Genomic DNA, 23,084 nt, shown 5'->3' on the forward strand with positions numbered 1-23,084 from the left:
GCATTCAGTTTTTGATTTATTTATTTAGTTTTGCCGTGGGAACTGTTTTGTGCAAATCAAATACAGATAGATTTTACGTTCACAAAAATAAACAGAAAGTTGTCTGTTCCAGGAGGTGTTGACATATTCAACCACAGTTACATGGGAGACATCAGCAGAATGACCAATGAAACCCAATATGCAGTTGTGGCAATAAGCTGATATTGCAGTGTTTCACTCCAGCTCGGGTGACAGGAGGAAAGCAGTACGTCATACAGAAAAGCGCGGTGGGGGGAAGAGCCACCTGGCACCTCATTTTGTTCAGATTGTGCACACTAATTTGTCTGATTTCTGTGATTTTGTTTTTTTACTCCTTTTTTTCTTAAGTGAAGTGGGTTTTCACGGAGATCCCCAGGCTGATTCGGAACTCGTGACTTAAATTGAACTGCCCACCTCGACGTCCCAAATGGCTAGGATAGCTGGTGTTAGTCACAGTGCTAAACAAAGTCTCTCCTTTCTCTTTGTTAACATGAAACTCGGGCCGCCAGGTACCATGGCTCACAGAAACCTGTCATTTAGGCGCTTCGAAGACCAACGCAAAAAAAATTTCGAGAATGCGTGTTCAAGACCCGCCCGACCAACATGAGAAATCTTTGTCTTCAGAACGGAAACAAAACTTGGGTTAGGCTCGGCGCATCACAGCTGTAATCCCATGAAATTGGAATGTTGTGCCGGGCAGACAGTTAGATCACAGATTCGAGACGGGCCTCGACAAACACAGCGCTACCCGCTTGCTATGAACCACATAAAAGCCAAAAATAAAAATAAAAAAGCTGAGTTGGGCACGGCATGTGCTTTCTTCTGCAGCACGTATACTAAAATTGGGACTATTCATAGAAGATCGAAAAGGCCTCAGCGCAAGGATGAAATGCTATGCAGTATTCCATTTTTTATTTTTTCATTTAGTTTTGCCATTGTAACGGTTTTGTACAAATCAAATACAGATAGATTATAGGTTCACAAAAATAAACAGTTGTCTTTTTCTGGTGGTGTTGACATATTCAACCACAGTTACTTGGGAGGCATCGGCAGAACGACAGCTGGAACTTACTATGCAGTTGTGGCAATAACCCGAGATCGCAGTGTTTCACTCCAGCCTGGGTGACAGAAAAAAAGCAGTACGATATACAGAAAGGTGGGGTGGGGGTGGAGTCACCTGGCACCTGGTTTTGTTCAGATTTGGCACACTAATTTGTCTAATTTTTGTGATTTTCTTTTTCTACTTCTTTTTTTTTCTTAAGTGAAGTGTGTTTCCACCGAGATGCCCAGGCTTACCCGGAACTCATGACCTCAGGTGAACCGCCCACCTGGACCTCCCAAATGACTAGGAGAGCTGGTGTTAGTCACAGTGCAGGGCAAAGTCTCTCAGTTCTCTTTTGTTAACGTGAAACTCGGCCCACCACGTACGGTGGCTCACAGGAACCTGTCATTTAGGCACTTCGAAGACCAATGCAAAAAACGTTCAAGGATGTGTGTTCGAGACCCGCCCGACCAACATGGGAAATCTTCGTCTTCAGAATGGAAACAAAACTTACGTTAGGCTCGGCGCCTCACACCTGTAATCCCATGACAGTGGAATGTCGAGCCGGGCGGACAGTGAGATCACAAATTCGAGACAGGCCTCGACCGATACAGCACTACCAGCTTGATATAAACCACATATAAACAGAAAAAAATAAAAAAGCTGAGCCGGACACGGCATGTGCTCGCTTCGGCAGCGCATACACTAAAATTGGGACTCTACGTACAAGCCCAAAGAGGCCTCATTACAAAAATGAAGCCCTACGCAGCCTTCTGTTTCTTATTCATTCATTTAGTTTTGCCATTGTAACTGTTTTGTACAAATCAAATACAGATAGATTTTAGGTTTACAAAAATAAACAGAAAGTTGTCCTTTTCAGGTGGTGTTGACATATTCAACCACAGTTACTTGGGAGGCATCGGCAGAAAGACCGCTGGAACCCACTATGCAGTTGTGGCAATAAACTGAGATTGCAGTGTTTCACTCCAGCCCGGGAGACAGGAGGAAAGCAATAGGTCATACAGAAAGGCGGGGTGGGGGGTGGAGCCACCTGGCACCTCGTTTTGTTCAGATTGTGCACACTAATTTGTCTGATTTCTGCGATTTTCTTTTTCTACTTCTTTTTTCTTTAAGTGACGTTGGTTTTCGCCGAGATGCCCAGGCTGACCTGGAACTCGTGACCTCAGGTGAACCGCCCACCTCGAACTTCCAAATGGCTAGCATAGCTTTTGTTTGTCGCAGCGGTGGGGAATGTCTCTCTGTTCTCTCTTGTTGACATGAAACTCTGACTGCCAGGTACGATGGCTTACAGTAACCTTTCATTTAGGCGCCTCGAAGACCAACACTAAAAAATTTCGAGGATGCATGTTCAAGACCCGCCCGACCAATATGGGAAATCTCCGTCTTCAGAACGGAAACAAAACTTGGGTTAGGCTCGGCACATCACACCTGTAATCCCATGACAGTGGAATGTCGAGCCGGGTGGACAGTGAGATCACAGTTTCGAGATGGGCCTCGACCGAGACAGCGCTACCCGCTTGCTATAAACCACATAAAAACCGAAAGAAATAAAAAAGCTGAGCTGGGCAGGGAATGTGCTCGCTTCCACAGCATTTACACTAAAATTGGGACTCTACATAGAAGCCTGAAAAGGCCTCAGCACAAGGATGAAATGCTACGCAGCGTTCCGTTTCTTATTTATTCCTTTTGTTTTGCCATTGTAACTGTTTTGTACTAATCATATACAGATAGATTTTAGGTTCACAAAAATAAACAGAAAGTTGTCTGTTCCAGATGGTGTTGACATATTGAACGACTGTTACTTGGGTTGCATTGGCAGAACGACCACTGGAACCCACTATGCAGTTGTGGCAATAAGCCGAGATCGCAGTGTTTCACTCCAGCCTGGTTGACAGGAGAAAAGCAGTACGTCATACAGAAAGGCGGGGAGAGTGGTGCAGCCACCTGGCACCTCGTTTTGTTCAGACTGTGCCCACTAATTTGTTTGATTTCTGTGATTCTCTTATTCTACTTTTTTTTAAGTGACATTGGTTTTCACTGAGATGGCCAGGCTGACCTGGAACTCGTGACCTCAGGTGAACTGCCCACCTCGACCTGCCAAATGGCTAGGATAGCTGGTGTTAGTCACAGTGCTGGGCAATGTCTCTCCGTTGTCTCCTGTGAACATGAAACTCGGCCTGCCAGGTACCGTGGCTCACAGGTACCTGTCATTTAGGCGCTTTGAAGACCAACTCAAAGAAAATTTCCAGGATGCGTGTTCAAGACCCGCACAACCAACATGGGAAATCTTCGTCTTAAGAACGGAAACAAATCTTGGGTAAGTCTCAGCGCATCATACCTGCAATCCCATGACAGTAGAATGTCAAGCCGGGCGGACAGTGAGATCACAAATTCGAGACAGGCCTCGACCGACACAGTGCTATCCGCTTGCTATGAACCGCATAAAAACCAAAAGAAATAAAAGAGCTGAGCCGGGCACGGCATGTGCTCGCTTCGGCAGCACCTACACTAAAATTTGGACCTTACATAGAAGCTCGAAAAGGCCTCAGCCCTATAATGAAATGCTACGCAGCATTCCGCTTTTTATTTATTCATTTAGTTCTGCCATTGTAACTGTTTTGTACAATTAAAATACAGATAGATTTTAGGTTCAAAAAATAAACAGAAAGTTGTCTTTACCAGGTGGTGTTGACATATTCAACCACCGTTACTTGGGAGGCATCGGCAGAACGACCGCTGGAACCCAATATGCAGTTGTGGCAATAAGCCAAAATCGCAGTGTTTCACTCCAGCCTGGGTGACAGGAGGAAAGCAGTAAGTCATAGAGAAAAGCAGGATGTGCGGTGCAGGGTGGAGCTACCTGGCACCTCGTTTTGTTCAGATTGTGCACACTAATATTTTTGATTTCTGTGATTTTTTTTCTACTTCTTTTTTACTTTAAGTGAAGTGGGTTTTCACCGTGATGCCCTGGCTGACCTAGAACTCGTGACCTCAGGTGAACTGCCCACCTCGACCTCCCAAATGGCTAGGATAGGTGGTGGTACTCATAGTGCTAGGCAAAGTCTCTCTGTTCTCTTCTGTTAATATTAAACTCGGCCTGCCAGGTACGGTGGCACACAGGAACCTGTCATCTATGCGATTAGAAGACCAATGCAAAAAAAATTTTGAGGATGCGTGTTGGAGACCCGCCCGACCAACATGGGAAATCTCCATCTTCAGAACGGAAACAAAACTTGGGTTAGGCTTGGTGCATCACACATGGAATCCCATGACACTAAAATGTCGAGCCAAAAGGAAAGTGAGATTACAGATTCGAGACGGGCCTCGATCGACACAGCACTAACCGCTTGCTATAAACCACATAAAAACCGAAAGAAATATAAGAGCTGAGCCGAGCACGGCATGAGATCGCTTCCGCAGCACCTACACTAAAATTGGGACTCTACATAGAAGCCCGAAAATGCCTCAGCGCAGGGATGAAATTCTACGCAGCATTCCGTTTTTTATATATTCATTTACTTTTGCCATTGTAACTGTTTTCTACAAATCAAATACAGATATATTTTAGGTTCACAAAAATAAACAGAAAGTTGTCTGTTCCAGGTGGTGTTGACATATTTAACCACAGTTACTTGGGAGGCATCGGCAGAACGGCCGCTGGAACCCACTATGCAGTTGTGGCAATAAGGCGAGATCGCAGTGTTTCACTCCAGCCCGGGTGACCGGCGGAAAGCCATACGTCATACAAAAAGGCGGGGTGTGGGTGGAGCCACCTGGCAGCTCGTTTTGTTCAGATTGTGTACACTAATTTGTCTGATTTCTGTTATTTTCTTTTTCTACTTCTTTTTTTTAAGTGAAGTGGGTTTTCACCGAGATGCCCAGGCTGACCCGGAACTCCTGACCTCAGGTGAACCGCCCACCTCGACCTCCCAAATGGCTAGGAGAGCTGGTGTTAGTCACAGTGCTGGGCAAAGTCTCTCTGTTCTCTCTTGTTAACATGAAACTCGGCCTGCCAGGTACACTGGCTCACAGGAACCTGTCATTTAGGTGCTTCGAAGACCAACGCAAAAAAATTTCAAGGATGCCTTTTTAAGACCCTTTCGACCGACATGGGAAATCTCCATCTTCAGAATGGAAACAAAACTTGGGTTAGGCTCAGCGCATCACACCTGTAATCCCATGACAGTGGAATGTCGAGCTGGGCGGACAGTGAGATCACAAATTCGAGACAGGCCTCGACCGACACAGCACTACCAGCTTGATATAAACCACATATAAACAGAAAAAAATAAAAAAGCTGAGCCGGACACGGCATGTGCTCGCTTCGGCAGCGCGTACACTAAAATTGGGACTCTACGTACAAGCCCAAAGAGACCTCATCACAAAAATGAAGCCCTACGCAGCCTTCTGTTTCTTTTTTTTTTTTTTTTTTTTTTTTTTTGAGACGGAGTTTCCCTCTTGTTACCCAGGCTGGAGTGCAATGGCGCAATCTCAGCTCACCGCAACCTCCGCCCCCTGGGTTCAGGCAATTCTCCCGCCTCAGCCTCCTGAGTAGCTGGGATTACAGGCACGCGCCACCGTGCCCAGCTAATTTTTTTTGTAATTTTTAGTAGAGACGGGGTTTCACCATGTTGACCAGGATGGTCTCGATCTGTTGACCTCGTGATCCACCCGCCTCGGCCTCCCAAAGTGCTGGGATTACAGGCTTGAGCCACCGCGCCCGGCCCAGCCTTCTGTTTCTTATTCATTCATTTAGTTTTGCCATTGTAACTGTTTTGTACAAATCAAATACAGATAGATTTTAGGTTTACAAAAATAAACAGAAAGTTGTCCTTTTCAGGTGGTGTTGACATATTCAAACACCGTTACTTGGGAGGCATCGACCGAAAGACCACAGGAACCCACTATACAGTTGTGGCAATAAGCCAATATCACAGTGTTTTACTCCAGCCCGGGTGACAGGAGGAAAGCAGTACGTCATACAGAAAGGCGGGGTGGGGCGTGGAGCCACCTGGCACCACGTTTTGTTCAGGTTGTGCACACTAATTTGTCTAATTTCTGTGATTTTCTTTATCTACTTTTTTTTTTAAGTGACGTGGGTTTTCATCGAGATGCCCAGGCTGACCCGGAACTCATGACCTCAGGTGAACTGCCCACCTCGACCTCCCAAATGGCTAGAATAGCTGGTGTCAGTCACAGTGCTGGGCAAAGTCTCTTTGTTCTCTTTTGTTAACATGAAACTCAACCTGCCAGGTACAATGGCTCACAGGAACCTGTCTTTTAGGCGCTTTGAAGACCAACACAAGAAAAATTTCGAGGATGCGTGTTCGAGACCCGCCCGACCAACATGGGAAATCTCCGTGTTCAGAAAGGAATCAAAACTTGGGTTAGGCTTGGCACATCACACCTGTAATTTTATGACTGTGGAATGTCCAGCCAGGCGGAAAGTGAGATCACAAATTAGAGATGGGCCTCGACCATCACAGCACTACCCACTTGCTATAAACCACATAAAAACCAAAAGAAATCAAAGAGCTTAGCCAGGCACTATATGTGCCCGCTTCGGAAGCACGTACACTAAAATTAGGACTCTACGTAGAAGCCAGAAAAGGCCTCAGAGCAAGGAAGAAACGCTACAGAGCGTTCCATTTTTTATTTATTCATTTCATTTTGCCGTTGTAACTGTTTTGTACAAATCAAATACAGATAGATTTTAGGTTCACAAAAATAAACAGAAAGTTGTCCGTTCCAGGTGGTGTTGAAACATTCAACCACAGTTACTTGGGAGGCATCGGCAGAACAACCACTGGAACCCACTATGCAGTTGTGGCAATAAGCCGAGATCGCAGTGTTTCACTCCAGCCCGGGTGACAGGAGGAAAGCAGTACCTCATACAGAAAGGCGGGGTGGGGGTTGAGCCACCTGGCACCTCGTTTTGTTCAGATTGTGCACACTAAGTTGTCTGATTTCTGTTATTTTTTTTCTACTTCTTTTCTTTATGTGATGTGAATTTTCATCGAGATGCCCAGGCTGACCCGGAACTCATGACCTCTGGTGAAACGTCCACCTTGACCTCCCAAATGGGTAGGAGAGCTGGTGTTAGTCACAGTGCTGCGCAAAGTCTCTCTGTTTTCTTTTGTTAACATGAAACTCGGCCTGCCAGGTACAGTGGCTCATAGAAACCTGTCATTTCGGCGCTTCGAAGACCAACGCAAAAAAATTTCGAGTATGAGTGTTCGAGAACCGCCAGACCAACATGGGAAATTTCCGTCTTCAGAATGGAAACAAAACTTGGGTTAGGCTCGGCGCATCACACCTGTAATCCCAGGACAGTGGAATGTCAATCCGGGCGGAAAGTGAGATCACAAATTCGAGGCTGGACTCGAATGACACAGCGTTACTTGCTCGCTATAAACAACATAAAAACTGAAAGAAATATAAAAAGCTGAGCCGGGCCTGGTATGTGCTCGCTTCAGCACCACCTACACTAAAATTGGGACTCTACATGGAAGCCGGAAAAGGCCTCAGCGCAAGGAAGAAACACTATGCAGCGTTCCGTTTTTTCTTTATTCATTTAGTTTTGCCATTGTAACTGTTTTGTACAAATCAAATACAGATAGATTTTAGGTTCACAAAAATAAACAGAAAGTTGTCTGTTCCAGGTGGTGTTGACACATTCAACCACAGTTACTTGGGAGGCATCGGCAGAACGACTGCTGGAACCCACAATGCGGTTGTGGCAGTAAGCTGAGATCACAGTGTTTCACTCCAGCCTGGGTAACAGGAAGACAGCAGTACATCATACAGAAAGGCAGGGTGGGTGGTTGATCCACCTGGCACATCGTTTTGTTCAGATTGTGTACACTAATTTGTCTGATTTCTGTTATTTTCTTTTTCTACTTTTTTTCCTTAAGTGAAGTGTGTTTTCACCGAGATGCCCAGGCTGACCCAGAACTCGTGACCTCAGGTGAACCCCCCAACTCGACCTTTCAAATTGCTAGGATAGCTGTTGTTAGTCACAGTGCTGGGCAATGTCTCTCTGTTCTTTTTTGTTAACATGAAACTCGGCCTGCCAGGTACCGTGGCTCACAGAAACCTGTCATTTAGGAGCTTTGAAGACCAACGCAAAAAAATTTCGAGGATGCCTGTTCGAGACCCACCCAACCAACATGGGGAATTTCTGTCTTCAGAACGGAAAAAAAACTTGGGTTATGCTTGGCGCATCACACCTGTAATCCCGTGAGAGTGGAATGTCGAGCTGCGTGGACAGTGAGATTCCAAATTCGAGAGTGGCCTCGAACGACACAGCGCTACCCGCTTGCTATAAACAACATAAAAACCGAAGGAAATAAAAAAAGGTGAGCCGGGCATGGCATGTGCTCACTTTGGCAGCACGTACACTAAAATTGGGACTCTACATAGAAGCCCAAAAAGGCCTCAGGGCAAGGATAAAATGCTACTCAGTGTTCCGGTTTTTATTTACTCATTTAGTTTTGCTGTTGTAACTGTTTTGTACAAATCAAATACAGATAAATTTTAGGTTCACAAAAATAAACAGAAAGTTGTCCGTTCCAGGTGGTATTGACATATTCAACCACATTTACTGGGGAGGCATCGGCAGAATGACCGATGGAACCCACTGTGCAGTTTTGGCAATAAGCTGAGATCGTAGTGTTTCACTCCAGCCTGTGTGACAGGAGAAAAGCAGTATGTCATACAGAAAAGCGGGGTGTGAAGTGGAGCCAGTTGGCACCTCGTTTTGTTCAGATTGTGCACACTAATTTGTCTGATTTCTGTTATTTTTATTTCTACTTTTTTTTACGTCAAGTGGGTTTTCACCGAGATGCTTAGGCTGACCCGGAACTCGTGACCTCAGGTGAACCACCCACCTCGACCTTCCAAATGGCTAGAATAGCTGTTGTTAGTTACAGTGCTGGGCAAAGTTTGTCTGTTCTCTTTTGTTATCATGAAACTCGGCCTGCCAGGTATGGCGGCTCACATGAACCTGTCATTTAGGCCCTTCGTAGACCAATGCAAAAAAATTTCGAGGATGCGAGTTCGAGACCCACCCGACCACCATGGGAAATTTCCGTCTTCAGAACGGAAACAAAACTTGGGCTAGGCTCGGTGCATCAAACCTGTAATCCCATGACAGTGGAATGTCGAGCTGGGCGGACAGTGAGATCACAGATTCGAGACGGGCCTCGACTGACACAGTGCTACCCGCTTGCTATAAACCACATAAAAACTGAAAGAAATAAAAAAAGCTGAGCCGGGCATGGCATGTGCTCACTTAGGCAGCACATACACTAAAATTGGGACTCTACATGGAAGCCCAAAAAGGCCTCAGCACAAAAATAAACGCTAAGTAGCATTCCATTTTTTATTTATTCTTTCAGTTTTGCCATTGTAACTGTTTTGTACAAATCAGATACAGATAGATGATAGGTTCACAAAAGAAAATCGAACGTTAGCTGGACCTGATTGTGTCCTGTCAGTTAGGTGCTTCGAAGACCAACGCCAATAAATTTCGAGGATGTGTGTTTGAGACACGCCTGACCAACATGGCAAATTTTTGTCTTCAGAACGGAAACAAAACTTGGGTTAGGCTCAGTGCATCACACCTATAATCCCATGACCATGGAATGTCAAGCTGGGCGGACAGTGAGATCACAAATTCGAGACTGGCCTCGAACAACACAGTGCTATTCGCTTGCTATAAACAACATAAAAACCAAAAGAAATAAAAAAGCTGAGCCGGGCACAGCATGTGCTCGCTTTGGCAGCACGTACACTAAAATTAGGATGCTACATGGAAGGCTGGCCTGCCCTCAGTGCAGAGATGACACGCTAAGCTTTGCAGTGTTTCATTTTTTATTTATTCATTTAGTTTTGTCATTGTGGCTATTTTGTACAAATCAAATACAGATAGATTTTAGGTCCCCAAAAGTAAACAGAAAGTTAGCTGGACCTGGTGGTGTTGACACATTCAACCCCAGTTTCTTGGAAGGATTTGGCAGAACGACCGCTGGAACCCACTAGAAACTTGTTGCAAGAAGCCAAGATTGCAGTGTTGCACTGGGTGACAAGAGGAAAGCAGTACGCCATCAAGAAAGGTGACCTGGGGGTGGAGTCACCGCGCACCTGGTTTTGTTTCAATTGTGCACACTAATCTGTCTGATTTCTCTTGTTTACTATGTCTTCTTCTCTTTTTTTAAGTGGTGTGGGGTTTCACCTGGATGCTTAGGCTGACCCAGAAATATTGACCACATTTGACCCACCCATCTCGGCCTACTAAACGGCTAAGATTGCTTGGGTGAGTCAAAGTGCCCAGCACCATCTTCCTCGTTTCTTTTTTAACAATAAAATCCGGTGGCCAAAAACGTTGCATCATGAAAGCCTCTCATCCAGGCGCTTCAAAAACCAAGGGTTGTGGATCTCTCGAGGATGCGGGTTCGAGACTGGCCCAACCAACATGGCAAAACCCCGTCTTTAAGATGAAAACAAAACTTGGGATGGGCTCGGCGACTCACGCCTGTAATCAGAGAACTTTGGAATGCCAAGGCGGCCGGTTTTTAGGCCACAATATCGAGACTTGCCTCGAACGACAGTGCAACCCTCTCCCTATAAAAAACATAACCAAATAACAATATAAACGCTGAGACAGGCATTTCATGTGCTCGATTTGGCAGCACCTACACTAAAATTGGGACACAACACAGAAGGCCAGCATGGCTGCAGTGCAAGACTGACACGCAGATGTCTGCAGCATTTTGTATTTTTTTTTTTTTGCCTGTGCGGCTCTTGTTTAGAAATCAAATACAGATAGATTTGAGTTACCAAAAAATAAAATAAAATTGAAAGTTAGCTGGATGCGGTGATGTGGACAACTGCAATCGCAGTTTCTTGGGAGGAATTGGCAGGACGATCACTGGAACCCAGGAGGCAGTTGTTGCAATAAGTCAAGATCGCACTGTTGCACTCCAGCCTGGGTGACAAGAGGAAAACAATATGTTATAATAAAAGGCAGGGCATGGGGTGGAGCCACCTGGCACCTCGTTTGGTTCTAATTGTGCACAGGAATCTGTCTGATTTCTGTTATTTTCTTTTTCTACTTCTTTTTTTATAAGTGAAATGGGTTTTCACCGAGATGCCCAGGCTGACCCAGAACTCGTGACCTCAGGTGAACCCCCCACCTCGACCTCCCAAATGGCTAGGATAGCTGGTGCTAGACACAGTGCTGGGCAAAGTCTGTCTGTTCTCTTTTTTTAACATGAATCTCGGCCTGCCAGGTACGGTGGCCCACAGGAACCTTTCATTTAGGCTCTTCGAAGACCAACGCAAAAAGAAATTTCAAGGATGCGGGTTAGAGACCCGCCCAACCAACATGGGAAATTTCCGTCTTCAGAACAAAAACAAAACTTGGGTTAGGCTCGGTGCCTCACACCTGTAATCCCATCACAGTGGAATTTCGAGCCAGGTGGACAGTGAGATAACAAATTCGATATTGGCCTCGAACGACACAGCACTATTCACTTGCTATAAACAACATCAAAACCGAAAGAAATAAAAAAGCTGAGCCAGGCACAACATGTGCTCGTTTTGGCAGCAAGTACACTACAATTGGGACGCTACATAGAAGGCCGGCCTTGCCTCAGCGCAACGATGACATGCTAAGCTGTGCAGTGTTCCATTTTTTTATTAATTCATTTAGTTTTGCCATTGTGGCTGTTTTGTACAAATCAAATACAGATAGATTTTAGGTTTACAGAAATAAACAGAAAGTTAGCTGGACCTGGTCGTGTGACACATTCAAACTCAGTTACTTGGTAGGCATCCACAGGACGATCGCTGGAACCCACAAGGCAGTTTTTACAATAAGCTGAGATCACAGTGTTGCACTCCAGCCGGGGTGACAAGAGGAAGGCAGTACGTCATAAAGAAATACAAGGCGGGTGGTGGAGTCTCCTGGCACCTGGTTTTGTTCCAATTGTGCACACTAATCTGTCTGATTTCTCTTGTTTACTATTTCTTCTTCTCCTTTATTAAGTGGGGTGGATTTTCACCTGGATGCCCACGCTGACCCAGTACTTGTGACCGCAGGGTACATGCCCATCTCAGCCTATTAAAGGGCTGAGATACCTGTCGTGAGTCAAAGCGCCCAGCACAGTCTTCCTCACTTTTTTTTAACAATAAAATCCGGCGGCCAAGTATGGTGCATCATGGGAGCCTGTCATCCAGGCGCTTCAAAAACCAAGGGGTGTGGATCTTGCGAGGTTGCGGGTTCCAGACAGGCCCAACCAACATGGCGAAACCCCGTCTATAAGATGAAAACAAAACTTGGGCTGGGCTCGGCGAATCATGCCTGTAATCCCAAAAATTTGGAATGCTGAGGTGGCCGGATCGTTATGCCACAATATCGAGACTCGCCTCGAACGACACAGTGCCACCCTCTCTCTATAAAATACATATAATGATATAACAATAAAAACACTGAGACAGGCATTGCATGTGCTCGATTCGGCAGCACCTACACTAAAATTGGGATGCAACACAGAAGGCTGGCGTGGCCGCAGCGCAAGACTGACACGCAAATGTGTGCAGCGGTTTGTATTTTTTTTTTTTTTTTTAGTTCATGCGGCTGTATTTTAGAAATCCAATACAGATAGATTTGAGGTACCAAAAAAGAAAAATTGAAATTTAGCTGAATGTGGTGATGTGAACACCTTCAACCCCAGTTACTTGGGAGGCATTGGCAGAACGATCGCTGAATCCCAGGAGGTAGTTGTTGCAATAAGTCAAGATCGCACTGTTGTACTCCAGCCTGGGTGACAAGGGAGAAACAATAAGTCATAAAGAAAGGCAGGGCATGGGATGAAGCCACTCTGCACCTCATTTCGTTCCAATTGGGCACACTAATCTGTCTTATTTTCTATTTCTACTTCTTGTTTTCTAAGTGAAATGGTTTTCACGGAGATGCCCAGGCTGACCCGGAACTCGTGACCTCGGGTGAACCGCCCACCTCGACCTCCCTAATGGCTAAGATAGCTGGCGTTAGTCACAGCGCCGGGCACAGTCTCTCTGTTCTTTTCTTGTAACAAGAAATTCGGCCTGCCAGGTACAGTGGTCCACAGGAGCCTGTCATTTAGGTGCTTCAAAGACCAACTCGGAAAGAAATTTCGAGGATGTGGGTTAAAGACGCATACGGCCAACATGGAAAAATTCCGTCTTTAGAACGAAAACCAAACTTGGGTTAGGCTCGGCGCCTCACACCTGTAATCTCATCACAGTGGAATATTGAGGCGTACAGACAGTGAGATCACCAATTCAAGACTGGCCTTGAATGACACAGCGCTACCCGCTTGCTATAAACAACATAAAAACTGAAAGAAATAAAAAAGCTGATCCGGGCATGGCACGTGCTCGCTTCGGCAGCACGTACACTAAAATTATGACGCTAAAAAGAATGCGGGCCTGGCCTCAGCGCAAGGATGACATGCTAGGCCGTGCAGTGTTCCATTTTTTATTAATTCATTTAGTTTTGCCATTGTGGCTGTTTTGAACAAATCAAATACAGATAGATTATAGGTTCACAAACGTAAACAGAAAGTTAGCTGGACCTGGGGGTGTTGACACATTCAACCTCGGTTACTTGGGAGGCATCGGCAGGACGATCGCTTGAACCCACTAGGCAGTTGTCGCAATAAGCCAAGATCGCTGTGTTGCAGTCCATTCTGGGTGACAAGAGGAAAGCAGTATGTCATAACAAAAGGTGGGGTGGGGGGAGTCACCCAGCACTTGGTTTTGTTCCAATTGTGCACACGAATCTGTCTGATTTCTCTTGTTTACTATTTCTTGTTTTCTTTTTTAAGTGGGGTGGGTTTTCACCTGGATCACCAGGCTGACCCAGAATTGGAGATGGCAGGTGACCAGCCCATCTCGGCCTATTAAGGGCTGGGATTGCTGGCGTGAGCCAAAGTGCCCGGCACAGTCTCCCTCATTTCTTTTTTAACAATAAAATCCGGCGGCCAAAAACGGTGCATCATGGGAGCCTCTCATCCAGTCGCTTCGAAGACCAAGGGGTGTGGATCTCACGAGGATGTGGGTTCAAGACCAGCCCGACCAACATGTTGAAACTCCGTCTTCAAGACCAAAACAAAACTTGGGCTGGGCTCAGCGACTCACGCCTGTAATCCGAGAACATTGGAATGTTGAGGCGGGCGGATCATTAGGCCACCATATGGAGACTCGCCTCGAACGACACAGTGCAACCCTCTCTCTATAAAACACATATAACAATAAAAAAGCTGAGACAGGCATTGCATGTGCTCATTTCGGCAGCACCTACACTAAAATTGGGATGCAACACAGAAGGCCGGCGTGGCCACAGGGCAAAATTGACAAGCAATTGTGTGCAGCGTTTTGTATTTTTTTTTGCCCATGCTGCTATTTAGTAGAAATCAAATACAGATAGATTTGAGATACCAAAAAAAAAAAAAAATTGGTTGTTAGCTGGATGTGGTGAAGGTGACACCTGCAACTCCATTTACTTTGGAGGCATCAGCAGGACGATCATTTTAACCCAGGAGGAAGTTGTTGCAATAAGTCAAGATCGCACTGTTGCACTCCAGCCTGGGTGACAAGAGGGAAACAATACGTCATAAAGAAAGGCAGGGCATGGGGTTGAGCCAACCGGCACCGCATTTTGTTTCAATTTTGGACACTTATTTGTCTGATTTCTATTTTTTTCCAGTTTTACTTATTTTTTTAAGAGAAATTGTTTTTCACTGAGATGCCCAGGCTGACCCGGAACTCGTGACTTCAGGTGAACTGCCCATCTCGACCTCCCAAATGGCTAGGATTGCTGGCTTTAGTCACAGTGCCAGGCACAGTCTCTATTTTCTCTTTTTTTAACAGAAAACTCGGCCTGCCGAGTACGGTGGCCCACAGAAACCTGTCATTTAGGAGCTTCAAAGAACAACGCGGAAGGAGATTTTGAGGATGCAGGTTTGAGACCCGCCCGACCAACATGGGAAAATTCCGTCTTTAGAACAAAAACAAAACTTGGGTTAGGCTCGGCGCCTCACACCTGTAATCCCATCACAGTGGAATGTCGAGCTGGGCCGACAGTGAGATCACAAATTCGAGACTGGCCTCGAACCACTCAGCACTACCCGCTTGCTATAAACAACATAAAAACCGAAAGTAATAAAAAAGCTGAGCCGGGCATGGCATGTGCTCGCTTCGGCAGCACATACACTAAAATTGGGACGCTACATAGAAGGCCCGACTGGCCTCAGTGCAAGGATGACACGCTAAGCTGTGCAGCGTTCCATTTATTATTTATTCATTTAGTTTTGCCGTTGTGGCTGTTTTGTACAAATCAAATACAGATAGATTTTAGGTTCACAAAAATAAACAGGAAATTAGTTGGACCTGGTGGTGTTTACATGTTCAACCCCAGTTACTTGGGAGGCATCCATTCTGACGCAGAATCTTCCCAACTGTCAGCTGATCTCCCGAAGCCACTACTCGCCCATCTACCTGTACTTTGTCATGCTCTTGGCTTCCCTGAGCTGGCAGTATCTGATCACACTCTCTCATGTCATGGAAGACTATGTTTAGACTGCAGAAAACTGATCTCAAATTTGTCAGGAAGCTGAAGTTCACCATGAAATGGATTTACTTTTTTTCTTCGAGGATGGATGTTGGCTTCTACTTTTTTTTCCTTCTAGATTAATCCCTAAAAGAACTCTGTGTGGCAGGGACCTTTAGGAAACTGAAATGTAGTTGAGAAGAATATAAACACGAAAGGAAAAAAAAAGGGTGGCTCACTGCAGCAACCTGTGCTTGGGAGACATGATGACTGTGCTACTTGTGGCTCATAGCAGAGCATTCTGTGCCATTCTTTAGTAGAAATGGCTGCATATGGGACTCTAGTGAGGTCTTATTTAGTGTGATCCTGGCTAGAAAATTAATTAAAAGTAATTTGATGCAAAAAATATATATATAATTGCTTTTAATTTACTATTTTTTGTAAGAAATAATATAAGAAAGAAGGCAAACAGACACATAAAAGCAAAGTATAGTATTGGTATTGAAACTTCTGCAGATAATCAAAATATTGATTTTCTTCAGAAGTAGAGCTTTCCCCTTAAGTAAGATTCTTCACTACCTTTTGTCACATGTCTATTCCAGCCTATGCGTTATTGAAACAATATCACTGATTAAATTTTGTTTCAAAAAGAGAAAAGTATTGTCATGGGCAAAATGTGCTCCTTCCAAAATTTATATGTTGAAGTCTCAGCCCCATATAATTCAGAATGTATGTAACTAGTATTTATAGAGGAAAAGAATTTGTACACAAAACATCTTGAAAATAAGATGACATGAAGATATAAGATGAAAATGGCCAAGGAGAGAAGCCTAGGGATGGTCCATCCTTAATGATCCTCAGAAAACAAAATTTTGACTGCACTTTTATCTAGGACTTCAAGTCTCCAGAAGTGAAAAAAATATATATCTGTTGTCTAACCAACCAATTTCTGATACTTTTTATGGTAGCCCTAGCAAATGCATAGAGTTATCAATAATGGAGTTATAACTCAAAACACAAGTGTGAATCTATGCATTCAATTGTGTTCTTTTGGACAAACTTAATTAAAATAATCAATAATAATAATTATAAAAGAAATTATACAGTGGCTCAAGTCTGTAATCCCAGCACTTTGGGAGGCTGAGGCAGGTGGATTATGAGGTCAAGAGATTGAGACTATCCTGGTCAACATGGTGAAAACCTGTCTCTACTAAAAACACAAAAAATTAGCTAGGCATGATCAGCTACTAAGGGGACTGAGGCAGGAGAATTTCCTGAACCCAGGAGGTGGGGGTTGCGGTGAGCCAAGATCGTGCCATTGCACTCCAGCCTGGGTAACAAGAGTGAAACTCCATCTCAAAAAAAAATTATATATTTATTCTGGAACATAAAAAGTTCACCAGAGATGGTCTAGCAATATTAAGAAAATTATTTGATATATAATTAAAGAAGGAGAAATTACTGGAAAGGCCAACTAATCTAATATTTTTCACTAATAGAAATATCTGGATGGATAAGAATGGAAACGAACATCCCAGGAAATTAAACTAACATCTAATTAAAAATCACTGAGGATCAGTGTAAATGGAAAAATGAGACAACGAAGAAAGCTATGGTAAAGAGATGCTTTTCTTTACAATTGTTCTTTGTTTTTTAAACAGATTTAATAAACTTTAATTTATATACAATAAATTTATCTGTTGTTAGGACAAATTTAACAATTTTAGTAAGTGTAAAGAGTTAACCACATCATCCAGTTTTAGAACATTTTCATCCCTCTTAAAAGATCTCTTACCAGTTAAGTTTGATCTCAAATGACTTTGGAAGGTGGAGTCAGTATTAGGATGCAGAGGTTTAGACAGTCTTTGTTCTCATGGGCTACATGATAACATCACCTACCTTACACTGTCCCCTTACCTGTAAACACTGCCATCATTTACTACACATACATGTGTTTATTTTATCAATGGAGCTCATGAGGTTGTCGGTGGCCTTGCCTTCATTTATGACACACATGACACACAATTGAGTCATGGTACCCCATTCTCCTAGACAATCATTGTTCAAGGGTGGTGACTCCTTTAGACTATAATGCTATGCCTAGTCCACCGAAACATCTTCAGTATCCCAGTAAAACTCTCATTAAGAATAAACCCAATTTATAGGAAGCAAAGCAGACTGATGGAGACGTAGAATTCCTTACCTGAAGCAAGTCAATTGCTTAAAATCCCCCATAATGTGAGCCAATAAATAACCCCCTCTTTATTTCACTAATTTGGGCTTCAAATTTACATTCTCTATTAATTACAGGACATCTTAACCATTGAAAATACTACTAAGAAACTAAGTTGTCCAGGGTACCTGGCAGAAGCAAGTACAAATCTCTTTGAAAGGTATATGCTCAACCCAGGTGAAGACCCAGATGAAGTATGCACAGTGTAAACTCAATAACAAAACAAATATGAGGAAACAAGCTACTTTAAATGCGAAGGGAAGCACGCACTATAGAACTAGGGCCATCCATGTTTTTGGATAAGGGAGATGTAGATTTGAATATAACCTAAGTATTTTTTAAAAGTAACATAAAAAAATGAAACAAGATGCTGCCAAAAATGACATTCTTTCTCTTTTATCATCATCTGAATGCTTGTCACAAGAAATTATGTTTGTTCAGAGATGATCCTTAAGTAGTAAAGGGAGCCAACATAAACATGTATGTTTCAGGAAAGAAAATACCTGTTTATCTAAAAAGTATTGGTGAACAATAGCCCCAGGCAGAATAATGTATCTTGATATTTTTGTTATTTTATTATTTATTTATTTTTTTTGAGATAGAGTCTCGCTCTGTAACCAGGTGCCAGGCTCCAGGCTGGAGTGCACTAGCTCAAGCTCACCTCACTGCAACCTCCACCTCCTGGGTTCAAGCAATGCTCCTGCCTCAGCCTTCCAAGTAGCTGGGACTACAGGCATTCGCCACCATGCCCAGCTAATTTTTGTATTTTTTAGTAGAGACAGGGTTTCACCATGTTGGCCAGGATGGTCTCGATCTCTTGGCCTTGTGATTCACCCACCTCGGCCTCCCAAATAGCTGGGATTATAGTCATGAGCCACCACGACTGGGCTTATTTTTATTTTTATTATGATATTTTATTATAATATAGCCTAGAAAATAATAATGCTTCTGTTTGACAGATGGGCCTAATTATACCATTTATTTAAAATTAGTAATTTGCTTGTAGCTCAAATTTAAGAAACAAGAAAAAAAATAATTTGTTGGAATTTCCACTTTTGTTCTTTATTCTAGGATAAATGTACTTCAATGTAACTTCTGTTTTTAGAATGTGATATGCAGTGAACATTATTGACTTCTGAATAACATATGAAGAAGAAAGAATAATATATTTTCACAAATGAGAGCAATGGATGAGAAGCGAGGTTAAGTTAAGAACCAAAGAACTTTTCCTTAGCTATGACCTGTGAAAAGTACTTACTCTGAGTAAATTCATATTTATTGGAGAATTGGTAAATGCAATCCAAACTATGATGTGCTCCTCATGTGGGTCCTCCAAAAATTTTCAAAGGACTGTTTTCTAGTATAATGACACATGTGAAATACTTGGTTTAATTTTCAAGTCAAAGTTTATATGAATCGAAACAGGGTCAGGCTATAAGGTCAAGGATAACATAATAGCTGACATAGCACAAGGAAAAAGCTGCATTAAAAAATAAAAAACTAAGAAAAAAGGAAGTTACAGGAGACTGTAAATAAAATAATCTTGGTAAATATGATAGGCACATGACTAATATAGTTACAAATATTTTTATTACATTTTCATTGGTACATGGAATACCTATATAAGATATCCTTAAATATTAATCTTTGTGATGTTTTTCCTGACTCTATTGTGTTTTATTTCTGAATGAGAGTTGAAGTCATTTCTATTACTCAAGTGTAATTGGAGTAATTTACAAAAGAAATCCCAAGGAGAAAACCAGTCTATGTTGTCTTTGGCCTCCACAGTAAAATTTTCCTGCTGCTAAAGAACAAAAAGACTTTTAAATTCTAAATTTTTGTTATGCAAGGGCTGAAATTTCTAGAGTCATGCTAGCAATTGAGGTGGGAGAAAATTGAAAAATGAACAGTAAGGCATTGAAAGAGATGCAGCATCTGTGCAGTAACAATGAATTAGAAAGAGAAGCGAGGAAGACCCAGACAGCTTTATTTCCCAGAAAAATTAAATGAGTGACAATAAAATGGGAGAAAAGAGAGAAGGTGGAGATGTCGATAGATAAGCAAATGCAATTAGTACAGAATGTGAAGTAATTTATGGACAAAACAAAAATATACACCGCTTGAGGTTTTGATAATTAAATGAATTAATGTTCATAAATGCAACAGTGTCTGGCCTCAGTAGGTACTCAAACATATATTAATAGGTAAAATTTTATACATTATATTTTCATGTTTACCTAATAAAACCTGTTTTAAAATTGAATATCATATGAGTAAAGCTATGCATGATCTTTCTGAGCTATTTTGGGGGACTTTGATAGTGGACCTACAAATGATTCCTTTTTAATTATGGTTTTCTTTCAGTTCAGGGTGGGTCTACAAACGCTATTCAGGAGCTAGGGCCTGGAATTAGGAACTATGGGTGTCTGGCTGGTGCCTTATTTTACTGTGGCTGAGTTGGTGCCCAAGTTGCAAGACAAAGTCCTCTGGACTTTTTCTTCTTTGTTACCTCAAACTGGTGTCGCTGCCTGTTGTCACCACCACCCCAAGCCCATAGTTTCTACTGCTTGGTTGCAGCTGATGTTTATCCAGTGCCCAAGAATCCATTAGTAAGCAGGTAATGAAGCCTGCCAGGCCTGGGACTCTCCCTTCAGGGTAGCAGTTTCCCTTCTGGCCCAGGGCGGGTCTACAAATACCATTTAGGAACTAAGGCCTGAGATTGAGGACTCTAAGACTGTGCTTGGTGCCTTATTTTATGGTGACTGAGCTAGTTTTCAGGTTGCAAGACAAAGTTGTTTTAATTCCCCTCTCTCCTTTCCTCAAGCAGACGTCTCTCCCCATAGCCACCACAGCTGGAAATGTGCTGGGTCATACCTGAAGCAAGCACAGTACTGGGCCTCACCCAATGCCATTACTGCCTGGCTACTGCTGATCTTTATTTAAGGCTGAAGGGCTCCTTAGTCAGCTGGTAATGAATCCTGCAAGGACTGGGTCTCCCTTCAGGGAAGAGAGTTTTCTTTTGGTCTAAAGAAGGTCTAAAAATGTCATACAGAAGCTGGGGCATGGAATGGGGACTTCAAGCCTCTGCTTAGCACTTCTGTGGCTGAGCTGGTATGAAGATTGTAAGAGCAAGTTCTTACTCTTCCTTCTATTTTCCTCTAGCAGAAGAGTTTCTTTTGAAGCTGCAAATTATGCTGCTTAGAGGTCAGGGAGGGGTAAAGTAAGTACTCCCTTGGCTGTCCTGTCTGGCATCTCACTGGTCACATCCACCCCAAGTCCACTGTCTCTGAGCCCAGCATGGGAATACAACGTGCCCAGGAATTGCAGTCATTGTGGCCTAGACTGCCTTTCAAATTAACTTAGTACTCCAGAGAACTTTATCACACTAAGTACTTTAGCATACTAAGTACTTAAGCATTTTTGGACTAGCCAGAACTCAGATTCCAACCATTGGGAGGGATGGATGATTACCCTTTTGCTAATGCTGCTCTAAATACTCTGAGATTGCCAGCCGAATTCTGCTTTGTGTTGTTTTCCAGTGTGACAGAGCACCACAGAGTTCCAATGTTAAGTCCCAAATCACCTTACTGTCTCTTTACCAACCACACAGATTCTTTCTTTATGCCAGGCTGTGCTTCTGGGAGATAAGGGAGGAGTGGCACAGACAATTGAAAACTGGCTTTCCCACCCTCTGGAGCGCTTCTTTCCCTGATACCATGTTAAAACCAGGTACTGTGATCTCTCACTTTGTTTTTGTTCTTAAAAAGGTAAATTTTTGTGTGGATAGTTGTTCAATTTTATGTTGCTGGGATCACTGGAGGGTTCTATATAGCCATCTCGCTCCACCTCCACCTTAAATATTTATTAATCACTAAATATTTAAAATTTCCCAATAAAATTTTTAATATATTCAAAATTATCTGATTTGTAATCTTTAACAAGTTTCTTATTTCGATGTGTTTATTTCCTCAATTTCAAAATTTCACATGAAATATATGCTGCATTGTCCTTGCTCATCAGGGCAAGAAATAATATGTCTAGTAATGGGTACACAGTGGCTGTCTCTTGGGTAACATCCAGAAATAAATTATATAAAGAGCTTTCTCTATGGTTGCTTTATTTTTAACCCTCCAAAAATGGTAGCAATCAATGTGGCCCATGGGATTAAATAAAATAACATATGTAAACCACCATGTATAATTCACCACACAGGATGAGTAAAATAAAGTTGTAGTTTTATTATCATTATTATTTGAAAGTATTTCAATTAGTGATATATTAGGTGGTATTTTAATCTCCATTCATTTAAAATAAAGAAAAACATTTAAGTAATACTTTTCAGACTCATATTAAGAATATTGGACATAAATTTTATTATTCATAGGGAAAAAATATAGTTTTTACCTACTGATACCTGATAAACATAATGTCAGAATATATTTTAGACCCTTCCAGCCAGTGTCATTGGTGGTCAAGATTTGTCTTGGAATTACGATCACATTCTTTAAATGTTTTAACACAATGCCTTCATATTAAGCAAAAAATTTTGAAACCAGAACAAATTAGTGAGATTCCTACCCTAAGCCCAAGTTTTATCATCTGAGAAAGTTCAAATGACTTGCCGAAGTATCTATGAGATAAGAAGCAGCTCCTCAATATTTCACTGAATAATTTTAAAACTTGTAAATTCTAGCCTAAAATTTGTTCTAGACATATGAAAATTTAGAGAGGAGGAGGATTAACTGGAATAAAGTCTGTAAAAAATATCTGAGTTGAAGTAGTGAGTTCGATGGGAGTATATAAAAAAGAAAGGTGGTAAGTTGCAATTATTTAGTGCAGCTTTATGGTTTATTTAAATACTTAGTAGAATTCAGTATTTACATTATTGATCCTTATTATCTTATATTATCTTTAGTCTCTCTACAGCATTTGCTAAACATATAGTTTTTCAGTCTTTGGAATATTGATAATACATCAAAATACTAAAAAATAGCAAGATGTAATTGTTATGTCACTCACAGAGAGGCTGAAGGAAATGAGTAAATCGTGTATGGAGGCTAACTTTAATATTTGTCCATTTTCCCAATCACATGAGAACATTAAAAGAGCTAACATGGCCAGGTACAGTGATTCACAGCTGTAATCCCAGCACTTTAGGAGGAGGAGACAGGTGG

At 42.5% G+C, this 23,084-nt stretch overlaps 4 non-coding genes across 4 annotated transcripts; all 4 read left to right on the plus strand.

Annotated features, from left to right (window-relative positions):
* Window positions 1-830: 830 nt before the first annotated feature.
* LOC118151256 (U6 spliceosomal RNA) lies at window positions 831-937 on the plus strand. Its single transcript, XR_004739406.3, has one exon. It is a non-coding gene; the product is annotated as a U6 spliceosomal RNA (small nuclear RNA).
* A 9,820-nt stretch (window positions 938-10,757) lies between these two features.
* On the plus strand, window positions 10,758-10,864 carry LOC144579400 (U6 spliceosomal RNA). The gene has a single exon (XR_013526834.1). It is a non-coding gene; the product is annotated as a U6 spliceosomal RNA (small nuclear RNA).
* A 1,728-nt stretch (window positions 10,865-12,592) lies between these two features.
* Window positions 12,593-12,699, plus strand: LOC118151259 (U6 spliceosomal RNA). The gene has a single exon (XR_004739409.1). It is a non-coding gene; the product is annotated as a U6 spliceosomal RNA (small nuclear RNA).
* Window positions 12,700-15,316: 2,617 nt separating this feature from the next.
* On the plus strand, window positions 15,317-15,423 carry LOC118151258 (U6 spliceosomal RNA). Its single transcript, XR_004739408.1, has one exon. It is a non-coding gene; the product is annotated as a U6 spliceosomal RNA (small nuclear RNA).
* Window positions 15,424-23,084: the final 7,661 nt, after the last annotated feature.

The sequence above is a fragment of the Callithrix jacchus genome, chromosome 14 (assembly GCF_049354715.1).
Source record: "Callithrix jacchus isolate 240 chromosome 14, calJac240_pri, whole genome shotgun sequence".
In the NCBI taxonomy this organism is placed as follows: domain Eukaryota; kingdom Metazoa; phylum Chordata; class Mammalia; order Primates; family Cebidae; genus Callithrix; species Callithrix jacchus.